An 11,450-nucleotide genomic window follows, 5' to 3' on the forward strand; every position below is an offset into this window, starting at 1 on the left:
GTGCTATGTATGTGATATGCGCTATGGTGCAGGGAGTATGGCAGAGCGTACTTTTCGTTATGAGGCTTTTCTCTTTTTTTTTTTTTTTTTTTTTTAAACCTGCTTGAAAATTTTAGGGTTATCGCTGAAATAGTTTTTTGTGAGATTTAACATTCTGAGGCAGAAGTCATCTTAAGGTAATACTAATTTAATTGTTAGCTTACAGGCTAATAATTTTGCATACAGTTTACACACACACACATGGACACAAAAAGATATTTATGTCCCAAACACCGTTTACCAAACATGGAGGGTGAGAAATTTTCGGAGATCTCTGAAAAAAAGTGGCGCGAAAAATGTTTTCATATCCTACGTGAAGTACATCGACCTATACGGTACAGTAGTTATTAGATATTTATCCAGATTGTTTTGTCCAACCGTTGAGAAATTGACAACTCCATCCCCTTTCTTATTTAGCCCTACTGCACATTTATAATCTTACCTCAGATAATTCATCCACAATGGCAGTGTTATGTTCTTTAGCTTGCCTGCTAGGAAAATGAACCAGGTTACACAAATAAGTATATAAACGGATGGTAATTGAATGTAAGCCATGGGCCTATTACCACAAATACACTACCCATTGATTGACCATGCTAATTGTATGAAACTGGTTTTGCAAATGGTAGGCTAATCACTGCACACAAACTTTTAACGTCACATTTACTACAATTTACCATGGTAAACTGGTAGAAGGTAGAACTTTTTGTCAAGGTCAAAAAGTGACTCTGTCCATTGTAGATTATACTACAAAAACACTGAGATCACATGACTACTCAAAAACAACATTCTGAGGTTATGAACTGTATCCAATAACACTGCAAATCCAGGAAAACAAATAAGGAACTATCACTGTCGAATGCTCAGGTTTTATTTAAACTGTTCCCCAGTTGTGCAACCAATGTCCCAATTCTGTAACTCAATGTTTTCATTTGCTTATTTAAAAAAAAATAAGTCATTGGGGTGACATGAGGGAAGATGGCTGCTTCCTATGACAGCTGTGTAGAAGATTTATTTTTGGTGCATTATATTGAGTAGTGCTTTTATGCTGTCCTCCAGTTGTCTGATAAGGAGCTCTGTTTCCTGTTCATACACTATGAGACTGAGCTTTGAGGCGCAGGAAGTATGGATTGAGTCAATATACAGTCTGATGTCCTGTCACAGAGCTGTTATGGAAGAAAGCGACCTATCATCTGTTTCTCTCTGATTATTCATGTCCACAGTTTTATCTTTCTTCTCAGGCTGTCGCTCCGCCCTCAGAAGCCCATGAAAGCTGTGACCGTTGCAGTGTGGACGGGGTCAGATAAGACCGTCCCGCTCCCATTACGGCCCTGCCTGCTCCAACAGGCCTGTTCCCTTCAGATTTAACCAACTTTTGTTCTGCTTCATTTCCATGTCTTCCCTTTTTTACGCTCGCTGGCCTCTGATGATTTCTTGTTCAGTTGGTGTTTTGTTGGTGTTTGTTGTTGTGTCTCAGGCAGTTTTGCTCTTGGCTGGTCGTATAATTTGTTTTGGAAGTGTCATGTCTGGTATCTGTCAATCATTTGGTATCACTGGTTTGCCATTGCTGCATGTGACCTGACACGTTTCCTGTGGCCGCTGCATGTGAGACAGATGTGTACTGTTTATAATCTAATGAGGGCAACATTTGTATTGAGCTGTGTGTTGTAAACTCCCAGTTTAAAAAAAGAAGACAGATTTTAATGTGCAAATGTAGTGATTTATGGATTAGTTTTGTGATGTTCAAAATGCAATGCCCTGCTTATATATTAATAACTATTATTGTTTAATTGTATTATTTATTTTATTGATATATTCTGACTTTATTTGACCAGTCAAAGGCAGTTCAGGTTGTGAAATATATGTTATGGTGCAACAACTCTTAAACAACTTCATTCATTTCTAAATAAATAAATAAACAAATAAATAGGAACAACATGGTGGCTCAGTGGTTAGCACTGTCGCCTCACAGCAAGAAGGTTGCAGATTCGAGTACCGGCTGGGCCAGTTGGCATTTCTGTGTGGAGTTAAATGAACGAATAAATAAATAAATATATATTTTTAATAAAGATAAAGCCCCTTTCACACATTACTGTAAATGTCTGGAAGGTCTGTATGTGTGAACAGGCTCTTTTTTAAAATTTGGGTAAATTTTTTCCGGCAATTTTCCGGAAAGAGAAGTTGTAACATTACCGGTAATCTGCCTGAATGCTGCTATGTGTGAACACAGAGAGACAATTGCCGGAAGAGTGCGTTCACGATTAAAACGTGCTGACGTAAGACATGTACTCCAGCATATCAGAACATTCAGACACATTCACATCCGCGCTGTTTATAAAAATAATAGGCTTTGAGTATTTTTCCAGACACATTTAGCTGCTAGATGGAAGTCAGATAACATTTCTATGTTTCTTCTTAATGCCAACTGTGTAAAAAAATGATCGCTAAAATGTTTATGATAAACCGCTGTTTGTTTACCTCCAAGCTCTGCTTCAGTTGCTTGACAGTTGTGTGCACATGAAGCAGCCCGTGAGCACCAGCACACACACATATTATGTACATCTCTACATGTAAAAGTGTTCTCCATATGTTTACATTGAAGTTGTTGTTAATACTTATTCATACACAGAATTTGTAATTATTTACAAGTACAATTGCAGCCGTTTAGAGCTCATTTTTCGTTAATGATGTCAGAATGTATAATGTCTATGTGAACAGCACTTTTTTGAATCTACCAGTAAAGTCGTTCGGGAAATTTTTCAGGATATTTTAATGATATCACTGTGTGAAAGGGGCTTTTGACAAGCAAGAGACGTCAAGTGGTGTGTCTCCCCCCAAAAATAATATTTTAAAATGAATTGTATTTGTACAAATAAATACATTAAGGCTCTTTGATCTATCGATGTAAGATTTTTCTTTTATGGCAAAGCTAAAATCTCCCATGAAATGCAATATTTAAAATGAATTCATTTTTTACATTTTTATAGAAATTTTTATGGCGAAATTTAAAGTGCCCCCCCCCCCCCCCCACCACCACCACTACACTCAATTAATCAATTATTAAATCTTAATATCTGTACAAATAAATCAATATTTTTATTAATTAAATTGACAGGCTGTAAGATTCATTCATTCATTTTCTTGTTGGCTTAGTCACCTTATTTATCCGGGGTCGCCACAGTGGAATGAACTACCAACTTATCCAGCAAGTTTTTACCCAGTGGATGCCCTTCCAGCCACAACTCATCTCTGGGAAACATCCACACACACTCATTCACACTCATACACTACAGACAATTTAGCCTACCCAATTCACCTGTACCGTATGTCTTTAGACTGTGGGGAAAACCGGACCATCCGGAGGAAACCCACACGAACACGGGGAGAACATACAAACTCCACACAGAAACGCCAACTGACCCAGCCGAGGCTCGAACCAGTGACCTTCTTGCTGTGAGGCGACAGCACTACATAAAAGGTTCTTCCAGAAAAAAAAAATATTATGAATAAATACATTTCTGTATTTGCACAAATAAATATGTGAGCGTATAAAAATGTTTTTCAAACAACTTTTGAGGAAATTTTCATTAAACAAACTAATAAGCTTTTTTTTTAAATAGTATTAAAAAAACTCTGAAATCGGATAAACCAGAGGTGCCCAAACTTTTACTTATGAAGGGCCAAAAACGGTGGGGGACTTCAAGTTGAGCGAAATGGAATAGACATACTTTCTTTAGCTCTATCTGACCAAACTGAATTTTCTCACTTAGATCGATTTATATGTGAAAATAATATTGCACTTCAGTACGTTGAACAATGACAAAGCCGAAAAAAGTTAAATAGGGAGAGAAAGGAGCTGACGAGGAAGAAAAATAAGTAATGAAAGCGAGCAAAGGTGCTAGAGGAGCGGATGCTAACAGTTACTCTGCATTATCAGTTAGCAACGATGATCTCATGCTTGCTTACAAAAATCTTGGCACCAAAATGGACAAGACATTTAACAATACTTCAAGTTCTCTTTCCACACCAAAGAATGCAGGGGACGAAGTCGTTGAGTGAGCGGAGAAAATGAAGGGCCAAAAACCAAACTTGAGGCCAGTGGGTCTAATTAAGTTAATAATATAAAAAAGCTAGAAATCATTGCTTATTATTAACTAATACAGTATAATATATATTTTTTACATTTAATAATGAACTTACTCCAGTCAAACAAAACCATTTATAACAGAATAGTTACACTGGTTATTGCCTTGATTTGCTCACCCATGTGTCCTGCATAGTCCTCTATTTGTCGATTGACAGTATTTACTTTTTAAAACTCAGATTCATTTCCTCAACATTCTCCATCATTCTCAGATGGGATGGTGGGCCAAATCAAAGGTTACAATAGGCTAACAACAATTATTGCACCATGGTAAAACTGCTGAATTTTTAAGATTTATTTTTTCATTTGTTTCTTTTTAACATCACTATATCATCAAAATGTGTTTGTTTTTAATGATGAATAAGCATTGCACGAGGACGAACTAGTCCTGCAACTCAAACATTCATTTTATATCCGCAGAGACTAAACGCTACAGACACATACATAATAATCCTCTGAGTGGATTTAAATAATGATTGGCCTTTATCTGGTGTGCCACTCTAATCTGTGTGGTTCGGGCTCTGCTGTGTCATCTTGGCGTGACGTTTCAGCTGTCTATCTGCATCTTCTCCTCATCTCCAAAGCCATAAAACTCACTGACAGGCCCTTTGTTTGAGACACGCCAGCAGCACTTTTAAATATGTTCACTGAGCTCTCGTAAGAAATAAACGTGCATGTTAAAGTCGGTGTGCATGACCGCATGTGCAAGCAGAAACATCACTTGTAAATAGACTCTCGCATGATTTCCATATTGGAAGACTTTAAAATAAATATTGTTTTTTTTTCTTTTGCTTCTGTAGCAGGTTGAAAGGTGCAACCAAACATGTTTTTAAGTAAATATGATTTTCGGCATGATTCGTTTGCATTTGTGTTTGCTACACCGGGAGTTATTAAATCTATTTATAGGGGATGTTAAGAGTGTTAAGCTTCTTCAGAATATAATACAAGAAAATTGTGAACGCTTTAGTTTTCACAAAAATGACATTTATTAATTAACTAATATTTTATTTGTCCAAATGAATAAAAAACAAAACATATTTAGATTTTTTTTTCATGACAGTCTGAAAAAAAAATAAGTCTGTATAAACATCAATGAATGCTGTTTATTTAACGATTAAAGTCATGCACTGTGACTCCCCCAAAATAAATTTTTATGTATTTTTATGAATTTATCTTTTGCAAAATACATTAATAAATACTTTCTGAATATATTTATGAATTAATTACCTATAATATTTATACATTAAAACGTTTAAAAAGAAAATTGTGAAAGTTTTATGTTTAGTTGTATTATTTAAAAATAATATGTATTTATTGTCTGATATTTTATTTGTATAAATGAATATTTATAATATAAATATATTCAGTTTTTTTCATGAAAATAGAAAGAAATGTCAAGTGATCGATTCCTCTCCTTCATATAATGAGATAATAAATCTGTATATTAATAGATAAATAATTTTTTTTTAAATTAAACTAGGGTTTTGATTATAGTATTTTGATGTTTTTACGGCAAAGCAAGACAAGTCAAGTGCTGTGACTCCCACTAAAGTAATATCTATGATTTTTACGTATTAATTTTTGCAAAAAGGGGCGGCACGGTGGCGCAGTGGGTAGCACTGTCGCCTTACAGCAAGAAGGTCGCTGGTTCGACCCTCGGCTGGGTCAGTTGGTGTTTCTTTGTGGAGTTTGCATGTTCTCCTCGTGTTTGTGTATGATTCCTCCTGGTTTCCCCAACAGTCCAAAGACATGCGCTATAGGTGAATTGGGTAGGCTAAATTGTCTGTGGTGTATGTGTGTGAATGTGAAAGTGTGGGTGTTTCCTAGTGATTGCAGTGATTGCAGCTGGAAGGGCATCCGCTGCATAAAACATATGCTGGAAAAGTTGGCGGTTCATTTCGCTGTGGTGACCCACGATTAATAAAGGGACTAAACTAAAAAGAAAATGAAAGAATGAATAATCTTTGCAAAAATAGAAAAATAATTTATTTCTCTATTTATAAATTAATCAACTGTAATATTTAAAAAGTTTTATTTGACATTTTAAGTTATTAAACTGAATACATCACTTGTTAAATGTGCACTTGTGCTTGTAGGAGAATTTGGGTTATTAAATTGGTGATGGATTTCTTCAGAATATAATAAAAGAAAATTATTTTTAAAAATTATTAATTATCTAATATTTTATTTGTCTAAATGAATATTTATGATATAAATATATTCAGATTTCTGTTCATGAAAATGGAAAGAAATGTCATGATGCATTTATCCCCTTCATATAATGAATTAATAAGTCTGTATATTGACATTTTTATGACAAGGCAAGACAAGTCAAGTGCTGTGACTCCCCCAAAAGTAATATTTACAAAGTTGTATGTATTTATTTTTGCAAAAATACAATAACAAATATTTGTGAATATATTTATGAATTAATCAACTGTAATATGTATTCGTTAAAACGTTTTATTTGACATTTTTAGTGTTCAGGTTTTTAAAACTTTTGTTTTAAATGACAGATTTAAATTTGTTTTGCCAGAGCATTGTATTTTTCTTCATGCTCTGCCACACAATCAGCTAGTTTAATAGAAAGCTCAAGTCTTTAGTCTCTAGTGTGATCATTTTCATTTCTGATAGTCTTTCTGTGATAAGGCTTCTGCTTTCGCTCGCACAGACACCTTCTGCTTTGCCTCAGGCCAGTGTGCAGTCACAGTGTTTTGCATATTTGCTCATTTGTTAAGCAAATCTCTCTCCTTCTATCTTTTTTTCTTCATCCCTCCCTGTTTTCTCCCTTTTGCTCTACCGCTGCATTTTGTAAACTTGTAAGGTGTTGTGACCCCTCGTGAATGTTTCTGTGCATTTTTAGAATGAATTTCAGTATTTGTAGTGTTTCTGGTGATGCTTTGGCTTGGTGTTTATGTGTTTTGTCAGTGTTTACAAATGTACACTATAGGTCAAATTTCTCTTTTTGCCTCCAGGCTTTAACAGCTTTTGGCAATGGATCCATTGAAGGTTTTTCTTTTAAATGGTGTTGTCCTGTCCACAATATCTGAGAGCACATCTCTTTGTTGTTCCTGACAATCCATTCTGAATCAACAAAAACAAAACAGCTGCAAAAGCAGAGTGAATTTAACATATGGTGCGTTAAAGTCATTGGAATAGATTAAAATCAAACATTAGACATGCATAACTGAATGTGTTTAGTGTGGTCTTAAAAGCCATTTGATTTCAAATTGTCAAAATACATGAAATCAGTTTTGTTGTCATATGATTTGAGCTCAAATAGGAATTTCTTCACAAAGCTGAAAAAAAAATATGCAGAAAAACAAGCCAATGCATGACCACTGTAGATACACTGTAAAAACTGCCGGGTTCCACACAGTTTCTTCATGTCGTCCCAACACAAATCAATTAAGTTAACTTAAACGTTTTTACAAATGTAAGTGGATTAAACATAAAACAATTAAGTTGTCCAAAAAAAACAACAACTTAAGATTCAACTCATTTTAAATAACTGAGCACAAGCAGCAAAATTTATTTTTTGAGTGTAGCGGCTCCTTAAAATCTGTTCTTATACATCTCAAAATAATCTGGCAAATTAAGGCTATTTTAAAAGAACTGATTTAATACTGATCCAAGAACTGAACAAATATATTGAAAAATATGTCATATTTACTTTTTTATATACAGTATTGCTAAATACTATTTAGCTAGGGGCATCACAGTGGCGCAGTGGGTAGCACGATCACTTCACAGCAATAAGGTCGCTGGTTTGAGCCCTAGCTGGGTCAGTTGGCATTTCTGTGTGGAGTTTGCTTCTTCTTCCAGTGTTCGCGTGGGTTTCCTCTGGGTGCTTCAGTTTCCCCCACAGTCCAAAGACATGCGCTATAGGGGAATTGAATAAGCTAAATTGGCTTGTATAGATGTTTCCCAGTGTTGGATTGTGGCTGGAAGGGCTACTGTGGTGTACCCATATTAATAAAGAGACTAAGCCGAATAGAAAATGAATGAATGAATAAACTATTTAGCTATATTAAATAATGTTATACCCATCTTAGCCATCTACTATCCATCTTTTCTAAACCTTCTACACCTGAGTAATTCATACTTCTGAGACCCCTAGGGGACTACAATGGAGCCGTGGGGGGTCTGTGGCAAGAAGCATTTGGATTTCTGGGATGTCCATGCATATTTGGGGGTCTGCGCGTCTAAAAGATTGAAAATCCCTGAAAAGGTCTATACTCTTAAATATAGTATCTCTCTGTATGTAAATGCTATAGAAGAACAATTTTTTGTTTCCCTAAGAACTTTTTTAGGGAACAATTCTTAAAAAAGTCTTTTCTGTCTCTGTATAAAAGACCATGGCTGTCGTTTTTTTGATGATGAGCCCCCCAAAATGTGATATTGTGGATTTAAAGTAAAAACTTTATCTACAAAAAATTAAGTTTGTGCAAAGCCAGACAAAACAACTGATGTATTTTAGCACACATCAGAAATCTGTCTTGTACATAGCAACTTAGCAAGAAATCAGCCCCTATAAATTTGTGTTGCCAAATCTAGTGAAAAAAAATCATTTTAACCTGAAAATAAATCTAATGATTTATATAGCAAGCAATACCACCAACCAATCACTCTTAATTACTCTTAAAAATACTTGATTGATTTATGAGCCAAGCACAAGACATATACACTTATATTAAGTGAACATGCACACTAGCAAAAACCACACCTGTCTGTGGTTTAGTTCAAGTTGCACAACACCCAAAAATATATGGTGTTCCCCAACACAATTCTTCAGTTTTTTTTGCGTCGACAACCTAATTGTTTTATGTTCAATCCACTTCAAAAACAATTAAGTTACAGTAACTTAATTTGTTTTGTGGAAAACATGAAGGAATTGTGTGGAACTCAGCATGTTCTACAGTGAATATGACAAAGGTTTTGGTGCTGTATTTAAATAAATTACCTACGTATGTTAATTACTTCTAGAGATTGCAGAGTGATTTAGGATAATAGTGAATGATGTAGAAAATTATGTAAAATGATCCTGAATCTGAGATAAGGTAAATGTTAAAGTGTGGATCCATAAGCACAAGTGGTCCTCGCCTGACCCCAAACTGACCTTAATAATGGAAAACAGCCGAAACAGCAGCGGTTCAACTTCCACATGCATCACATGTGTTATTGTTTTTGAACAGCCTCCATTTTCACAGTGCCCACTTCAACAGAAATAATATGCCAAACATGGCACCCTTTAAGATTCATCCATCACTATTGACATTGTTTTTGTAGTTGGAGCCTGAAAAGTTAAGAGTAAATGATGCATTTTGCTTTAGCTTATCTCATCTGCAACGCCAGATCCTAAACATCAGATTTTTACTTGTGTAAGTTTCCTATAAAATGACAGTATATATTAAAATAATTTCAAGAAATATTACTTTTAATCTGTTTTTTTGCTGCTAAAAACAAACACAGGATTGTGATTCAGTTAAATCAACAGTACAGTGACAGTAAAGACATTTATAATGTTACAAGAGGTTTGTTTCCCATAAAACCTTTCCGGGCAAGTGAGCTACTGTCTCAGGCTTTACAACAAATTTCTAGATGGCTTGAGCTGTCTCATTTAATGTTAAATGTCAAGAAAACAGTTTCTATGTGCTTCTTCACAAGAAATAGGCCTGTATGGGATCAATTTTAGGTGCTGATTAAAAATAAAGTTATTGAAGAAGTGAATGAATTTAAGTACCTTGATATTCTCTCAGTTGACATATTGCATTACATCATGGTCACGAGCCTCTTAAACTACATTGATGCCTATTGACTCGATATATAAACAAGCCGTTAAAATTATTAACTTAAAGTCTGTGCGATGGCATCATTGTGAGGTTTGCTGTAAACATAACCTTTTTAGTTGTAATATTTTTATTAAATTTGCTTATCTTAAATTGGAGGGAAGGGGGAATGAAGAGATCAAATGAATTAAGAAAGGATTCAAGAAAGGACTGAACAAACTAAGGAAGGAAGGATGAAAGGAATGAATGAATGAATGAATGAAGGAACGAAGGACCTATTGAAGAAAAGAACAAAAAATAAATGAATGAAGGGAAGAATGAAGGAAGGGACAAATAAATGAAGGAATGGACGAACGAATGAATGAAGGACAGAATAAACAAATAATAGAAGGAACGAACAAATATAGAAAGATCACTAAATGCACTACAGAATGTTACGTTTACACATCCCTGCACAAACTGCATGTAAACGCATCAATTTTTCACCGTGCAATACTCACTCCTCTTGAGTACTTTTATAAGGGCTACTTTTTACTCATACTTTGAGTAATATTTACAACAGACACTTTTACTCTACTTGCACTGCATTTTTCAACAAGTACTTTTGGTTGAGTACGATTTCAGTTTGGTTGATTTCAGTACTCTTTCCACCACTGAGTATAGCCTACAGTGTGCCATTAGATATAATCAAACTGCAGCAGCAGCTCCAAAAACCGGTTTGATTTTCATAATCAGAAAGTACTGTTAGTGCACTGTTGCATGAAGAGCCTACAGTTTTCTGATTTACAAAATCATGCAAAATCAATCCACGCAACAGAAAAAGAGGAAGTGGAACTCAGGTGTGCGCTTGCCCCTTAATTTCCCCTTTCTTCCTTCAAACCCAAACACCACCCCACCCTTTCGTCCTAGTCCTAAAATCCTGTTTGCTCATACATTGTCTGTCAACCAAATCTGACTCCCTGAGCAAGATTGTGATTTGCTGTTGGATTAGCAGTCTTGTTCCAGGATGTTCTGCCTGTAACTGTCCTCCGTCTGACTCAGACCCATGTTGAGGTGTAATAAACAGAAGCATTTGCATAGGCGCCACAGATTTGTTTACCAACTGTACTAAAGAGTCACTGTTTCCACCCTGACGTGGACACTGATTTCTGTTCCTAACTTTTTTTTTTCGGCAGGTGAGCAGGGCGCAGATGGGGAACAGGTCAACAGTGGAAGTGATGAGATTTCTGACCAACTTCTTCAGCTTTTTGCTTGACAAGTTCCTCTTCGTGTTTTGCGATCGTCAGAGGTGTGTGATGTGTGTTTTATGTCGCTGTATACAGTAGTGACTGATTGAATTTTTCTAACTGTCTCTTTTGTTTGAGAGGGGCGGTGTACGTAAAGCTGTGTCAGTACGAATTTGTTTGGCAAAACGGCTTGAACTCAACTGATGGGAGTGACCTGAAAAGCAGACGTCTGTAAATCTCTGAGTTTTCAAT

General features: G+C 35.5%; 1 long non-coding RNA gene across 1 annotated transcript in view; it reads left to right on the forward strand.

Annotated features, from left to right (window-relative positions):
• LOC147831883 (uncharacterized) overlaps positions 1–11,450 on the forward strand; it is a 24,024-nt gene continuing 12,574 nt past the window's right edge. Inside the window, exons 1-2 of the long non-coding RNA XR_015520189.1 lie at positions 1–176; positions 11,148–11,260. This is a non-coding gene — a long non-coding RNA (uncharacterized LOC147831883). The remainder of the gene's footprint in view (positions 177–11,147; positions 11,261–11,450) is intronic.

The sequence above is a fragment of the Danio rerio genome, chromosome 21 (assembly GCF_052040795.2).
Source record: "Danio rerio strain M-AB ecotype USA chromosome 21, GRCz13ab, whole genome shotgun sequence".
NCBI lineage: Eukaryota > Metazoa > Chordata > Actinopteri > Cypriniformes > Danionidae > Danio > Danio rerio.